Raw genomic sequence first — 14,712 nt, 5'->3', positions numbered from 1 at the left:
GTGATAATTGCTATGATATTTGGTACAGTGGTCGCGAAGATATTAACGAAATTCTAGACAGTCGACCACGTCCTGTTATCGTCATACTTTCGTTAATAATACGGGAGAAAAAATACGCGTGGGATGTTCTTGGCAACTAAATTTTTGTGTATGAATTAGGTTCATTATTATTTTCATCATCATCATGTCTTTTAAAGATATACACACTGAAGCATTTGTATTTTGGATATTTACTGTCTCTTTTCTTCCGCTTTAAACTAATCGCGGCGATGATGTTAATGATGATTGCATGAAACGACAAGGGGAACCCCACAAAACTTTCTTAGTGCCATCGACATGAGTGTAAGGCAACTTTCAAACCAATGGGACAAGCGACACGGGATGTTCACACTGTCACACTAGTGACACACTCTTCCAGACTGTAAAATAGATTCATTGCACATGAGGGTCCAAACAGCAAACGACACGTTCATATGGCGTATTTGCGTGCTACTTGTTACTTCGGTAGGAAAGCTCCTTAAAGGAACGGTGCTGAGACCGAAGCGACGCGCTACAGGGGGAGTTCCCAACTATGTGACAAGCGACATGGTGTCTTCAGTGTCTTCAGTCTATTAGCAAGCGTTGCTTGCGAACAACAGATAGGCGACACGATAAACCGCACATTACAACAACAGATCAATAGCTTGCAACATGTTGCCGTGGTTTGTTGTTCGCGCATACGCGATGCAATGAGTGTCTTGCTTTAGTGAGATTGTCCACCAAAGCGACACGCGGCACTTATCGCTTGAGGATTTCACCAACCGAACGCTGGCCTGTGCTTCCCTTTATGCCGCTACGATGTGAAATGTTGCTCTTGATTGGCTCCTTTCCAAGCAACATGTGACACTTCGGTATGAAAGTTGCCTTTGACCGAATGACCCGTGTCACTTTTGTGTGAAATCCTCGTATCGTTTGTCGCGTGTCGCTTTGGTGTAAAATCTCCTTGAGGAAACGGTTCAGTCAGAGCTTTTGTCCCTACGGTTCGAAAGGCTGCATTGATTTCCGACTGCTCGCTTTCAAGCGACATTTGTGGTTTGTCGCCTCGGTATGAAATATCTCTCAGGATACTATTTATATTCTAATAACATAGAAAAATAAACTCTAATACACAGTCCAAGACCTGACGTCCGGAATCACATTGCGATGTTTCTTCTTGTGTTACGCATGCTATTTATTTAATAATTTTATTTTACTTTTCTTTCCAAATTAATGCCATTTCGTGACTGCAAATCACTCCACAAATATAACTGTTTCCATCAATTCACTTACCGCCTTTCTAGAGAAACAAATCTACACAATATATTCCATAAACTAACTAAGCCGCATTACTTTCATAACAAAATTGGCACCTGAGTCGATCGCACTGCCATCTAGTTGTCATCGTCTCGGGGAACCAGTTTCTTGGGTCGTTTTCCACACTACGTTATTCAAGGCGCTGTATCTCAGGGGAGGCAAATGCCCCCCCCCCCTTGCGGTCACCCATGCATAATGTGAACTTTAATCAATCAACCATGCATGCTAACGGGTAGATATTAGACTGTGCAATTGCTCATAAATGACGCATCAGCTTGGTGAATGGCTAGACGTAAGTGTGAAACGAAAATATGCTGACAGCACCCTGTTTAATCCCTACGCTTTTGATGGCCAATTGTTCTCCCATTTAAATACATAGGGAATAGCGTGCTTTTATTACATTAAATTGCAAGTTTAATTTCATTTAAACTTTAGAAATTATGTCAGATCATGATAGACGATTAATCAGTGCTGTGACACTAAGAATTTTAATGAGACAATTGTCAACAGAACAGACATCGGAACTAAAAAAAAAAACTTAAATTTTTCACAATTTAAGTGCTTTATTCTTGTGAATCTGGTAAATAATAATACATAATAATTCCACGGGACTGTATTTTTATTTTTATAGTTGTTATATCATAACTAACTCTTTTTTTAACGTGATATCATACTTTTCCCTCATGGCTACTAAATATGGTTTTCTATTTTATACATGCACATTTATCGAGAAAAGTTATTACCAAAAATATTGTATACTCTGTTTCATGTCTTGCAATCTCTACCGCTTTCTTATTTACAGGAACTATAATTTTAAAATTGTTGTAACCGAAGAAATAAAGGACGAAAATTGGAGGGAAAGAAAACATGCGTTAATATTATAATATCGGATAGGGTACAGTGTCATAGTGTATAATAATAAAAAATATCATGCGCTTACGCACTTAATACATTATCTTTTCAATTTTGAGAAGTTTATATCAGATTCCTACTTCCGCTGTTGAATTAGTATTCGCAACCAGAAAAAGAAAACATTAGGCGTAGTGTAAAAAGTCTAACTTTTTTATTTTCGACTCATGGCTGCTAGGCAAGGCCCAATTACATCAAATTTAGTGTTCTTTGTTTATAAACATACTATATTTAGTTCGTCTCAGCTACCTTGCCGTTGCGCTTTAATATATTAATTCTTACGTTCAGGAGAATGTCAACACCGAAACATCACGCGATAAACGGCACTCAACAGGCGACAAAAGACGGGAACCCGTTCAGTCAATGGGACCATTCAGATCGAAGCGACAGGCGACAACGTGTCGTATGTGTCGGCAACCGACTCCTCTCAGATATGTAGTGTTGCCCACGAGACGAGACGAGACTTTGGTCTGTCCCGTCTCGTCTCGTGAAAATGCTGTCTCGTCTCGTGAAAGTAATCCAGGATATTATGCCAACAAAAGTTATAACTGGGAGGCATCACAAATATTATTCTCGAAAATTGGTTAAACCTGTAATCACTTTGCTCACTGTAGCTATAGTGAGAATAAATATGATTCCTTAATCATAAGAACATGAGTATATCAAATAAAGTTTGTTGATTATCAATAGCTAGATAATGTATAGAATCTGCCGTGCTTTTCTAGCTCCCATCCACTCTTTATCCATCGTACATGCAGGGAGCTTTCAGACAGAAGGAACAGACGACAAGCCACACGGGGGTTTACACTGAAGTTACAAGCGACAGGATCCCCTTCTGTTCCGTCTATGATAAAAGTATTCATCGCACGAGCAAGTACCAACAGATAAGGGCGATTCTACGCTCGATATTAAGAAAACGACCCAATTTGAGCGACACGCAAGCGACAAGAGACACGTGGTGCTTCGGTTCGGAAGGTTACGTGTTGCTTGTCGCTTCTCTCCTGTGACTTGTTCAATGTAACAAGCGACACGGAAGTATCACACTGAGGGCCAGATCTCCACTTAACGTCTTATCCCCCACTTAACACCATTTTGCGGTTGTTCAATGTCCGCCTAACGTTACCTAGCACTTAAAGTCCCATGTAACGTAAGTGGCGGTCGGGGCTCCGCCTAACGCGTTAAGTGCCAGGTAAACATGGAAAAGCAGTACACTGTGCAGCCAACAGATACATGCAGCACCTAGTATAATCTGTGTTTACACTTTTATAGTTGATAAAATGGCAAAGTCTCGATCAGCTGTTGCAAATTGCGAAAGTTTGCTGCATGTTTTGCATTACCAAATAACAGCAAAAAAAGGCGGATTTGTTAATTATCCCAGGAACGGCAATAAATAAAGCAACGTTTGTAAATATATGTGTAGAAATGAATGGTCATTTTCGTGTGTGTTCCGAAAATGTTGTATATTGATATTAGCATTAGCAGTTTCACTGTAATTTCGTATGTAGGATTTGAGTGCATGAGGGTACAGAAAATAAAACCAGGTTAAAGTAATGCGTTTGATGCTTGCAAAATTGTATTAAAATGCCGTTCCAAGTAAATGAATGTGTGTTTGCTGTAACAATTTTTTTCAACCAAACGCAATACACGTAATGTACACCATGCATCAGTTGCTTTTTCGCAATCCTGGTAATTTGTAATCTTTAAGATTAAAACACGTGTAATATTATTAGAGTCACTTCCGTCGCCATTGGTGTGAATGTAACATTGCAAATAAACAAGTAATGTGTTGTTTCCGAATAACAACTGGCAAAGAATGCACGTATAATATTTAGCAGTAGCTACTCTTACCGTCCAGTTCATACATATGTACGTACAAGGAACAATTTCCGAATGGTGGTGTGTTTTTTATAAACACACACATTTACAATAATAACCTTGCAAGAAACTACATACCTAGTAGTACATAAGACGTAATACCAATGTTTTAAGAAACGTATACATTGTATATGTGTGATTTTGTATGTTAACTTCCAAAATTGGCAAAAAAAAAAGTTTACTGTTAACAAGCATCCTTACGATGTTGACATGCATGTACAAGGAACAATTTCCTACTGGTTTTGTACCTAACCTAACCAACCCTACCCTAATATTCATGGAAGAGCAGAAGACGTAAATGCCAAAGTTTTTTTCGGTATTTACTACTTAGAGGAAACGTTTTATGCGAAGTAACATATTTTTCATTACATTGTGCGAGATTTTGTACTTTAACTTTAAAACTGGCAATAATAGAGACAGGTACAGCAGTATCTTTACGGCGTTGATACGTATATACAAGGAACAATTTCCGAATGGTGTTACGTTTCGTAGATACAAAGAAAATGCACCATTGTAATAAACCTTGCACGAATCTACATGCCTGAAGATGCATAAAACGTGCACTCAAGTTGTTTTTTTTTAACATTCATATGCAATACACATGATCTTGTATTTGATTTTTCAAAATAACTGGCCTAAAAAGACGAGCGGCCAGGGGCAGCATTAGCACCTTGGGAAATACATGCTAACAACACCAAACATGGCCTGCCTAACCTATCCACGTATGTATATAATAGCTTAAATAAACAAATTATAATTTGCCAAACCTATTTACATGCTCATTTTTGCTATTATATGCCTACGTGGATAGGTTAGGCAGGCCAGGTTTGGTGTTGTTAGCATGTATTACCCAAGGTGCTAATACTGTCCCTATCCGCTCGTCTAAAAAGGACTACAGCTTGTACGTATGTACAATGTATATTACTGTTTTTTGTAAAGAAATATATACGTTCTTGCATTGCACTAGCATATAACGTTGCACGAAACTACCTATCTGAAAGTATATACAGCCTGGAGTTTCTTCTTTTTTCTTAATAAGAATAAAACATGCGTACATACAGAACTACGGTACTTTACATTACTATTTTATTCTTCCTTTTGTGCTAAGATGATAGTAATTCCCAAAATGTACCTTGTACATGGAACCGTTGATTAACGATTTTTTTTTGTGCTATTCGAATTTGTTTTGAATACAAAAATTTAATTTTCATCTGCATCGTTAACCAACTTTTACAAAAGCTGCATTATAAATAATGAAGAAACCTATAAGATGGTCAACGTTGATAATACTTAGGGCCGGTTGCACCATCGCCACTCAATCTGCCACTTTACAAAGTGCTGGATAACGACAGGCGGGAGATTTAGGCGGCGGTGGGTTGCACCAAGCATTTTTATCCTCCGCCTTGTAAGGTAGAACTTTCTCCTGCTTGCCGTACGACCTAGCAACAGAAACTGGAGAAAGTTGTGTTTTCGATTGTGTTTTGTTTGTTTATTACGTGCTAATGTCTGCTTGTCAATTCCAAATGCATGCTTTTTCAACTGAAATATGTTTAAAAAAACTAAATATTTATTGCAATAAAATGAAACAGCTGATAGAAGTAGGTAATGCATGTGTCGTACTCTCATATAATATCAAATGTATGTTATATGATACAATATAACCCATAATCTTTCGAAGTAGTGGGAAGCTTACAAAATTTTCAATTTATTTTTCACGTACTCCAATTAACATAATGCAAAAAAGAATATTCCTCGTCTTATCTTTCAGTAAGACATACGGTCACTTTTTAAAAAATATTAAACACTACTAAACAGTGACCAAAATTTTACGAAGTCGTAACAAATGCAAGTTACATTTATTCAATTTTTAGTGCAAGGCTGACATATCTGAGTTTGTGTAAATATACGGAATGAGAAGAGCAATCTTCTATTCTGCTCTTACTAATTTATCATTCGTTTCTGTTAATAATTTATCAATCCGTAACCCCTTCTTTAGCGAATAGCGAGTATAGTATTATCAACGTTGACCATCTTATAGGTTTCTTCTTTATTTATAATGCAGCTTTTGTGCAAGATTAATATTGAAAGTTGGTTGAGTAATAACGATGCAGATGAAAATTAAATTTTTGTATTCAAAACAAATTCGAATAGCACAAAAAAAATCGTTAATCAACGGTTCCATGTACAAGGTACATTTTGGGAATTACTATCATCTTAGCACAAAAGGAAGAATCAAATAGTAATGTAAAGTACCGTAGCACTGTATGTACGCATGTTTTATTCTTATTAAGAAAAAAAGAAGAAACGCCAGGCTGTATATACTTTCAGATAGGTAGTTTCGTGCAACGTTATATGCTAGTGCAATGCAAGAACGTATATATTTTTTTTTTTACAAAAAACAGTAATATTCACCAGGAAAATATACCTTGTACATACGTACAGTCACGGACACTGCCGGCTTGTAATGAATACATTGACTTTCAATTGAATCGTTACAAGCCGGCAGTGTCCGTGACTGTACAAGCTGTGGTAATTTTTAGACGAGCGGATAGGGACAGTATTAGCACCTTGGGTAATACATGCTAACAACACCAAACATGGCCTGCCTAACCTATCCACGTATGTATATAATAGCTTAAATAAACAAATTATAATTTGCCAAACCTATTTACATGCTTATTTATGCTATTATATGCCTACGTGGGTAGGTTAGGCAGGCCAGGTTTGGTGTTGTTAGCATGTATTTCCCAAGGTGCTAATGCTGCCCCTAGCCGCTCGTCTTTTTAGGCCAGTTATTTTGAAAAATCAAATACAAGATCATGTGTATTGCATATGAATGTTAAAAAAACAACAGAAAAAACTTGAGTGCACGTTTTATGCATCTTCAGGCATGTAGATTCGTGCAAGGTTTATTACAATGGTGCATTTTCTTTGTTTCTACGAAACGTAACACCATTCGGAAATTGTTCGTTGTATATACGTATCAACGCCGTAAAGATACTGCTGTACCTATCTCTATTATTATTATTCTTTGCCAGTTTTAAAGTTAAAGTACAAAATCTCGCACAATGTAATTAAAAATATGTTACTTCGCATAAAACGTTTCCTCTAAGTAGTAAATACCGAAAAAAAACTTTGGCATTTACGTCTTATGCTCTCCCATGAATATTAGTGTAGGGTTGGTTAGGTTAGGTACAAAACCAGTAGGAAATTGTTCCTTGTACATGCATGTCAACATCGTAAGGATGCTTGTTAACAGTAAACTTTTTTTTTTTGCCAATTTTGGAAGTTAACATACAAAATCACACATATACAATGTATACGTTTCTTAAAAGATTGTTATTACGTCTTATGTAGTAGTAGGTATGTAGTTTCTTGCAAGGTTATTATTGTAAATGTGTGTGTTTGTAAAAAAACACACCACCATTCGGAAATTGTTCCTTGTACGTACATATGTATGAACTGGACGGTAAGAGTAGCTACTGCTAAATATTATACGTGCATTCTTTGCCAGTTGTTATTCGGAAACAACACATTACTTGTTTATTTGCAATGTTACAATCACACCAATGGCGACGGAAGTGACTCTAATAATATTACACGTGTTTTAATCTTAAAGATTACAAATTACTAGGATTGCGAAAAAGCAACTGATGCATGGTGTACATTTCGTGTATTGCGTTTGGTTGAAAAAAATTGTTATAGCAAACACACATTCATTCATTTATTTGGAACGGCATTTTAATACAATTTTGCAAGCATCAAACGCATCACTTTAACCTGGTTTTATTTTCTGTACCCGCATGCACTCAAATCCTACATACGAAATTACAGTGAAACTGCTAATGCTAATATCAATATACAACATTTTCGGAACACACACGAAAATGACCATTCATTTCTACACATATATTTACAAACGTTGCTTTATTTATTGCCGTTCCTGGGATAATTAACAAATCCGCCTTTTTTTGCTGTTATTTGGTAATACAAAACATGCAGCAAACTTTCGCAATTTGCAACAGCTGATCGAGACTTTGCCATTTTATCAACTATAAAAGTGTAAACACAGATTATACTAGGTGCTGCACGTATCTGTTGGCTGCACAGTGTACTGCTTTTCCATGTTTACCTGGCACTTAACGCGTTAGGCGGAACCCCGACCGCCACTTACGTTACACGGGACTTTAAGTGCTAGGTAACGTTAGGCGGGCATTGAACAACCGCAAAATGGTGTTAAGTGGAGGATAAGACGTTAAGCGGAGATGGTGCAACCGGCCCTAATACTCGCTATTCGCTAAAGAAGGGGTTACGGATTGATAAATTATTAACAGAAACGAATGATAAATTAGTAAGAGCAGAATAGAAGATTGCTCTTCTCATTCCATATATTTACACAAACTCAGATATGTCAGCCTTGCACTAAAAATTGAATAAACGTAACTTGCATTTGTTACGACTTCGTAAAATTTTGGTCACTGTTTAGTACTGTTTAATATTTTTTAAAAAGTGACCGTATGTCTTACTGAAAGATAAGACGAGGAATATTCTTTTTTGCATTATGTTAATTGGAGTACGTGAAAAATAAATTGAAAATTTTGTAAGCATCCCACTACTTAGAAAGATTACGGGTTATATTGTATCATATAACATGCATTTGATATTATATGAGAGTACGACACATGCATTACCTACTTCTATCAGCTGTTTCATTTTATTGCAATAAATATTTAGTTTTTTAAACATATTTCAGTTGAAAAAGCATGCATTTGGAATTGACAAGCAGATATTAGCACGTAATAAACAAACAAAACACAATCGAAAACACAACTTTCTCCAGTTTCTGTTGCCAGGTCGTAGGGCAAGCAGGAGAAAGTTCCACCTTATAAGGCTGAGGATAAAAATGCTTGGTGCAACCCACCGCCGCCTAAATGTCCCGCCTGTCGTTATCCAGCACTTTGTAAAGTGGCAGATTAAGTGGCGATGGTGCAACCGGCCCTGAAGCAACGAACGACAGGGACACTTCAGTTTATAAGCAAGCATTCATCGCGCATGCGCGGATAACAACCATCGCGACTATACTGTCTATACGGTATCCAGAAAACGGCCTAAGCAGAACAACAAGCAAGCGACAAGCGAGACGTGCAGCTTCGGTTCGAAGAGTTTGCTGTGAGCAAGATTTCTTCACACCAAAGTTACAGGCGACAAGCGACACGAGTCGCTTGGAAGCAAACTTTCAGTAGTCAATGCAACCTTTCGAACAGAAGACACACGAAAAGCTGCACGTGTCTCTTGTAGCCTCGGTCCGTTGTCGCTTGGGTGTGAATTATACGTGTCGCTTGTCGCTTCAGTGTGAAATTTCCACACGATAGCTTTCAGGTTGAAGCGACAGGCGACAAGCGACACAGGGTTTCCACATCAAAGCAACGAGCGACACGCTCCTTTAGGGAGATTTCAGAGTAATAAGCGACATGCGACAGCAACAAGTATCTCTTGGAAATGAACCCTCAGTAAAAAATGCAACCTTCCGAACGGAAGCGACAAGCGACACGCGACACAAGTTGCTTTGGAACGAGCCAATCAACAGCAACGTTTCACAGCGTAGGAGCATAGCAGCCAGCACAAACCTGCGTTCGATTGGTGAAATCCTGAAGCGATACGGGTCGCGTGTCGCTTCCATGTGAAATCTCCCTTAGTCTATAAGCAAGCTTTCACTGTGAGTTCACTACGAACAGACAGAGGCGACACAATGCAAGCAATTAAAAAACTTCCCAGTCCGAACGACACGCAAGCGACAAAGCAACAGGTGCCGCTTGCCGGTCTAGTCGCTTCCGTTCGGAAGGTTGCATTTATTACTGAGGGTTCATTTCCAAGAGATACTTGTTGCTGTCGCATGTCGCTTATTACTCCAATGACTTCAGGCAAATTTTATGTTCGTTACGTCAAAGCAGAGTATCTAATTGCACTAGCTTTTTAGAGCCGCGGTGGTGTAGTTGTTAGGGCATCTGACTGCCGGCGGGAGAACCGGGTTCGAATCCCGGAGTGGGTGAATAAAGGTCGGAATTATTCCGCATTGTCCCCGCATAAAGTAGCTCCGGGGCTCAACAGCCTCATATCAGTGGGTGCATGTGGGCAATCCGGGAGGGCAAAAGCGGCCGGAGTGTGATGCTGATCACTTCGCCTCCAAAATTACCTTTCCCCCACATCCCGTAAATGTGCCTTCATGGCACTGTGTTATATGCACTTGGCACTTTACCTTTACCTAGGTTTTTAGTGCGAAATCTTTGAAGTTTGCAACCAGCACTCGAGGCTGCTGTGGATTTTAAGAAGAGGGTCGCAAATGAAAGAAGGGTCTGTTTGGGCGAGAAATTTTATGACGATTGTCGCCAGTATGGCTGGAACAGGGCCGTAGAAAACAATGGCAGTGACTACCTCCGGATCGTTTTGTGCAAGGATGAACGGAAGAGATGCTAGGGTTGGTATCACTGCGTGAGGCCAGACTCACTGTGTCCATTTCGGGCGAACGCGCCCCTGAAATTATGCTTTCCCTCATGGATCACATAGAATGTTTTGGGACCAGCTGTGGCCCTCGGAGAAGTGGCTCAACATGCGACGATATAGTCTCTGACAGGGATGGAAATTTGTTAAAATTATCGTAAGGCCTAGAATTTCAGTTTTCTTGTATTAAGCGTCGTTTAATGAAAAGGGTAAAAGGTAAAGTGCTCCCCTGTGCTTAGCACCACGCCATGAAGGCGTATAAGGGGTGTGGGGGTAATGCCTCACTTTCTTGATCCGGTCATGAGTGGGGGTGATGTGATCAGCATCACGCACCTGACCGCCTTTACCCCCCAGGGTACCAATGTCATTCGACGCTGGGTAGGCGCCGGGGCCGCTTCCTACGTTAGAAAAGTTCCCGGATTTGAACCGACCGGGGATCGAACCCGGGACCTTGAGCATTCGTTTAATGAAATTGTAAGTAATAAAATAATCCGTAATAGCCAATTATACTAGGATAGGCCCGGCCTCCGGGCCTCTTATGAGGCTTCGCCACTGGTGTAAACGTTGCCTGGATCGTCCCCACGTCGCGTCTACATTCGATCTTAAAACACCATTATTGGAGGCGACAAGCGTCACAGACCACTTCGGTCTGAATAAAAAAAATGACCATGCATGTGCCACAAACAGACCAAGGCGACACGATGGACGGTTATTTAGAAAATGGCCCAGTTCGAATAACACGTGCAGTTTGGCGTGTCACTTCTGTTCGGAAGGTCTGGTTTCGAAGCGACACGTGTCTCTTTTTTCATGTCTGAAGTCTCTTTGTTGGTTACGAATTTACATTCCACATAGTTCGGAACATGTATAAACATTCGCAATAGTTATCTTTAGGAAACTTGCGAATGATTTTTGGTATTCCAATATGTGGTAATTTTTTAATTTATAATTTTATACATACCGTTAATAATAATATCACTAAAAACATCACAACAGAAATGCGTGTATAATAAACGTAAATATGTTTTGTATGCATGTTTATCTGGGAAACGTAATCTTCTTGGACCTCTAAATTCCTTCTTTTTTAAAAAACAACAACAAAAAAAAAACAGTTCTTGCAACGTCTGTTGTTGCATCCGAAAGCTCCGCAGAGAGGCATAGCTTCTTATTTATTGTTTACTCGCAGTATCATTGAAATGTGCAGATATTAAGCCGCGTCCACATAGGCGTAACAGAATACCGTTCCGCATTTCACCAGTTGAGTGTGTACGAACATGGAAGTCGCTGCAGCGTACATTTACATGCATTACGCATTGAAAAGGAAAGGAGAACATAGATGTTGGTGGGGAACACAATTATACAAACGTATAACTAAATATGGAGCTTCAAGGTTTTTGCCCCCCCCCCCCAATCAGGGGTCAGCGCACGCCTATGTTCGGCATCCTTGGCCGACTCCCGCAGCCCCCTAGCTATGGATCTGAACTTGACGAGACTGTGAAAAACAAGTATTGCCAGCGAAGCGAGCAAGAAAATTTTACGAAATGTATTCTTATTTGCATAAAATTTGAAATCGAAGGGGACAATTGCTTCTCTGTGCCTCCCCCTGCAGGTGCCCTTGACGATCAATATTTGCCCCCTTCCTATTTGCCCTTATTAGGGCGCACATAATATCACGGGACGCCAAGGCATTGCCTCTTTAAAAACATTTTTTTTCATTAGATCATTTGGCGTTCATGGTCGCCGCCCTTTAGCTAGGGATCTGAACTTGACGAAACTGAGAAACGACATTGCGAGCAAGAAAAATGTTGCGAAATTTATCTTTACTTGCATAAAATTTGAAATCGAAGGGGGGGGGGTAATTGCTCACCTGTGCCCTCTGCAGGTGTCTTTGACCATAAATGTTTGCCCCCCTAGAATTGACTTCCGTCCAACGTTGGGGAGGAGCAATGCCCCCTGTGGTCGCGCCACTGTTCTTGGGTCCACTCCATGTCTCTCTTTGACTGTCACGGAATGAGTGTTACACGTCTCTGTTCTATGCACGTCCAGACTTGCTGCGAAGGAACGGGGGGTACATGGGTACATTGTACCCCCCTAAATTTTCCAAGGGGGGTACTGTACCCCCTAAATCCGTAAATCTAATTGTACCCCCTGTACGTCCCTTAGATAATTTGACAGACGCAAGGCGCTACTGTTAAATTAACCTATTTTCAATTAGCTCAATAAAGGAAGTTTAAATTGTTTATAACTTATAACCATTATCTTCCTTACCACAGAAATTCAAACCATTGTAAACTTATTTTACTACATTGTGCTTGCTATGATTTAGTTCATTGACCTGTGTTCTTGGAAACTTCTTTAAGGAGATGAAAATATTTACATAAATTTATGAACTTATTGTTGTGATTATCTTTTTTTTTCTCAGCACACTACGTGAGTCTGTGAACATGTCGAAGCTTTATGAACCGAGCACGTTGCATTTTAGTTGGTAAAGCTTTCTCTCCTCTCGATATATAAATGACACATATTTTACTTCAAATATTATTTGTTTTGTGCAAAATTTACATCCGAGAGGACAAGCGCCACTGTTGTTTCAATATTTCTTTCCATTCGGGAAAGTGCAAACACATTTTACATTTCACAACGTAGGCTATTCAAGTGCAAGGAAAATTCCGTATATTACTTAGAGGAACTAATGGTCCACCTGTAACATGTTGTCGTGTAATCACAAAATAAATATAATAAACATCTCCTTACATGAACAATAGCTCTAAATCCGAGTATAGGAAAGTTGTTATATCTTTTTTTAGTATTTAAAATAAATGCATATTTATTCAAAAATTCTATTTATGCAAGCAAATTTTCTCCTCGCAGAAACATTAAGCAACGTGAAACTGAAAATTGGAAGACAATATATTTTACGATTCCAGCGGCGCGATTCACGAACTGTTACTAGTCCGATTTGTAGTCTAATATGTAGCCACGTCAGGCTTGTGGCCAAATTTGTAGTCATTTCCTGAATTTACGATTCTTGAAACTGTCTACAGCGGTCTACAGGCTACAGTCGACTACATATCGGGCTACAGTTGTGGACACTTCTTGTAGGACCCTTTTTAACCCTCCTACAGCGGGCTACAGCGAACTGCATTCGTCATATTCTGTGTTTGTGTATGACATCCAACTTCAAAAAAGAAAATAGAGCTTCCAAAATGGCCCATAATCTGTCTTTTCACGTCTTCGAGAAGCAGAAGGAAAAGACAGTGGGCATTTGCTTATACATAAAACACATTTTAGAGATATCGGAAATCCTTTTTGTTTCGAAAATATCTTCATAGTAATTTGGCACTGAATAATGAGGTGCGAAGGATTGATGAAAATTGTGGAACCTCATTTTCCCAACAAAAGGATTGTTTCTCTCAACCTCCTGTAATCCAAGTTAGTAATAATAATAATTACCCATATCTTGCACTGATTTATATGAAAATACACTTCCACGAGCAGATTAAGTTAGTTAGGCATAATTTGTTAGCACCTCCTTGCAGGCATTCCTGCTCGGGCACAATACATTTCAAAACATAATTTATCTTGTAATTAATACTTTGTGCAACTTTTAACTGTGCTAATTAGTTTCTCCAAGTTTCGAACCTACTCCCAGAATCATTTCCAGTTTTGTCAACACTTGCTATTACTCCTATAAAATTTGCGAAAAATCATGAAACATTCAGAACTGTTACCTAGGATTTCCTGCGATTTAAAAACAGCAATTTCATCTTCTACAAACCATAAACAATAACCAACATTCATTTTGAATCTTGTACATCCCATAAACCATGCCAAATTCGTCAATTATACAGAAGTCAAGCCCCAACAGTACGCAGTTTGGTTTTGTATGAACGTGCTTGCAGGTAGACTGATGAGAAGAAAACTCGTGATAGGCTACTTAAGGTTGCTAAATCATGCAAACTCCTGCATCCAAAATGTTCACAGTACACACACCACTTATCATAGCAGCCTATATATTTTTGCCAGTTATGTACAATCGTTGTGATAAAGTTTTTAATTATTGTTATTTATCTATGCCATTCCATTCACCTTCTTAATTGC

The sequence above is a fragment of the Lepisma saccharinum genome, chromosome 25, assembly GCF_977018435.1.
Source record: "Lepisma saccharinum chromosome 25, izLepSacc3.1, whole genome shotgun sequence".
NCBI lineage: Eukaryota > Metazoa > Arthropoda > Insecta > Zygentoma > Lepismatidae > Lepisma > Lepisma saccharinum.
The sequence above is the reverse complement of the archived record's forward strand: the minus strand, read 5'-3'. Positions refer to the sequence as shown.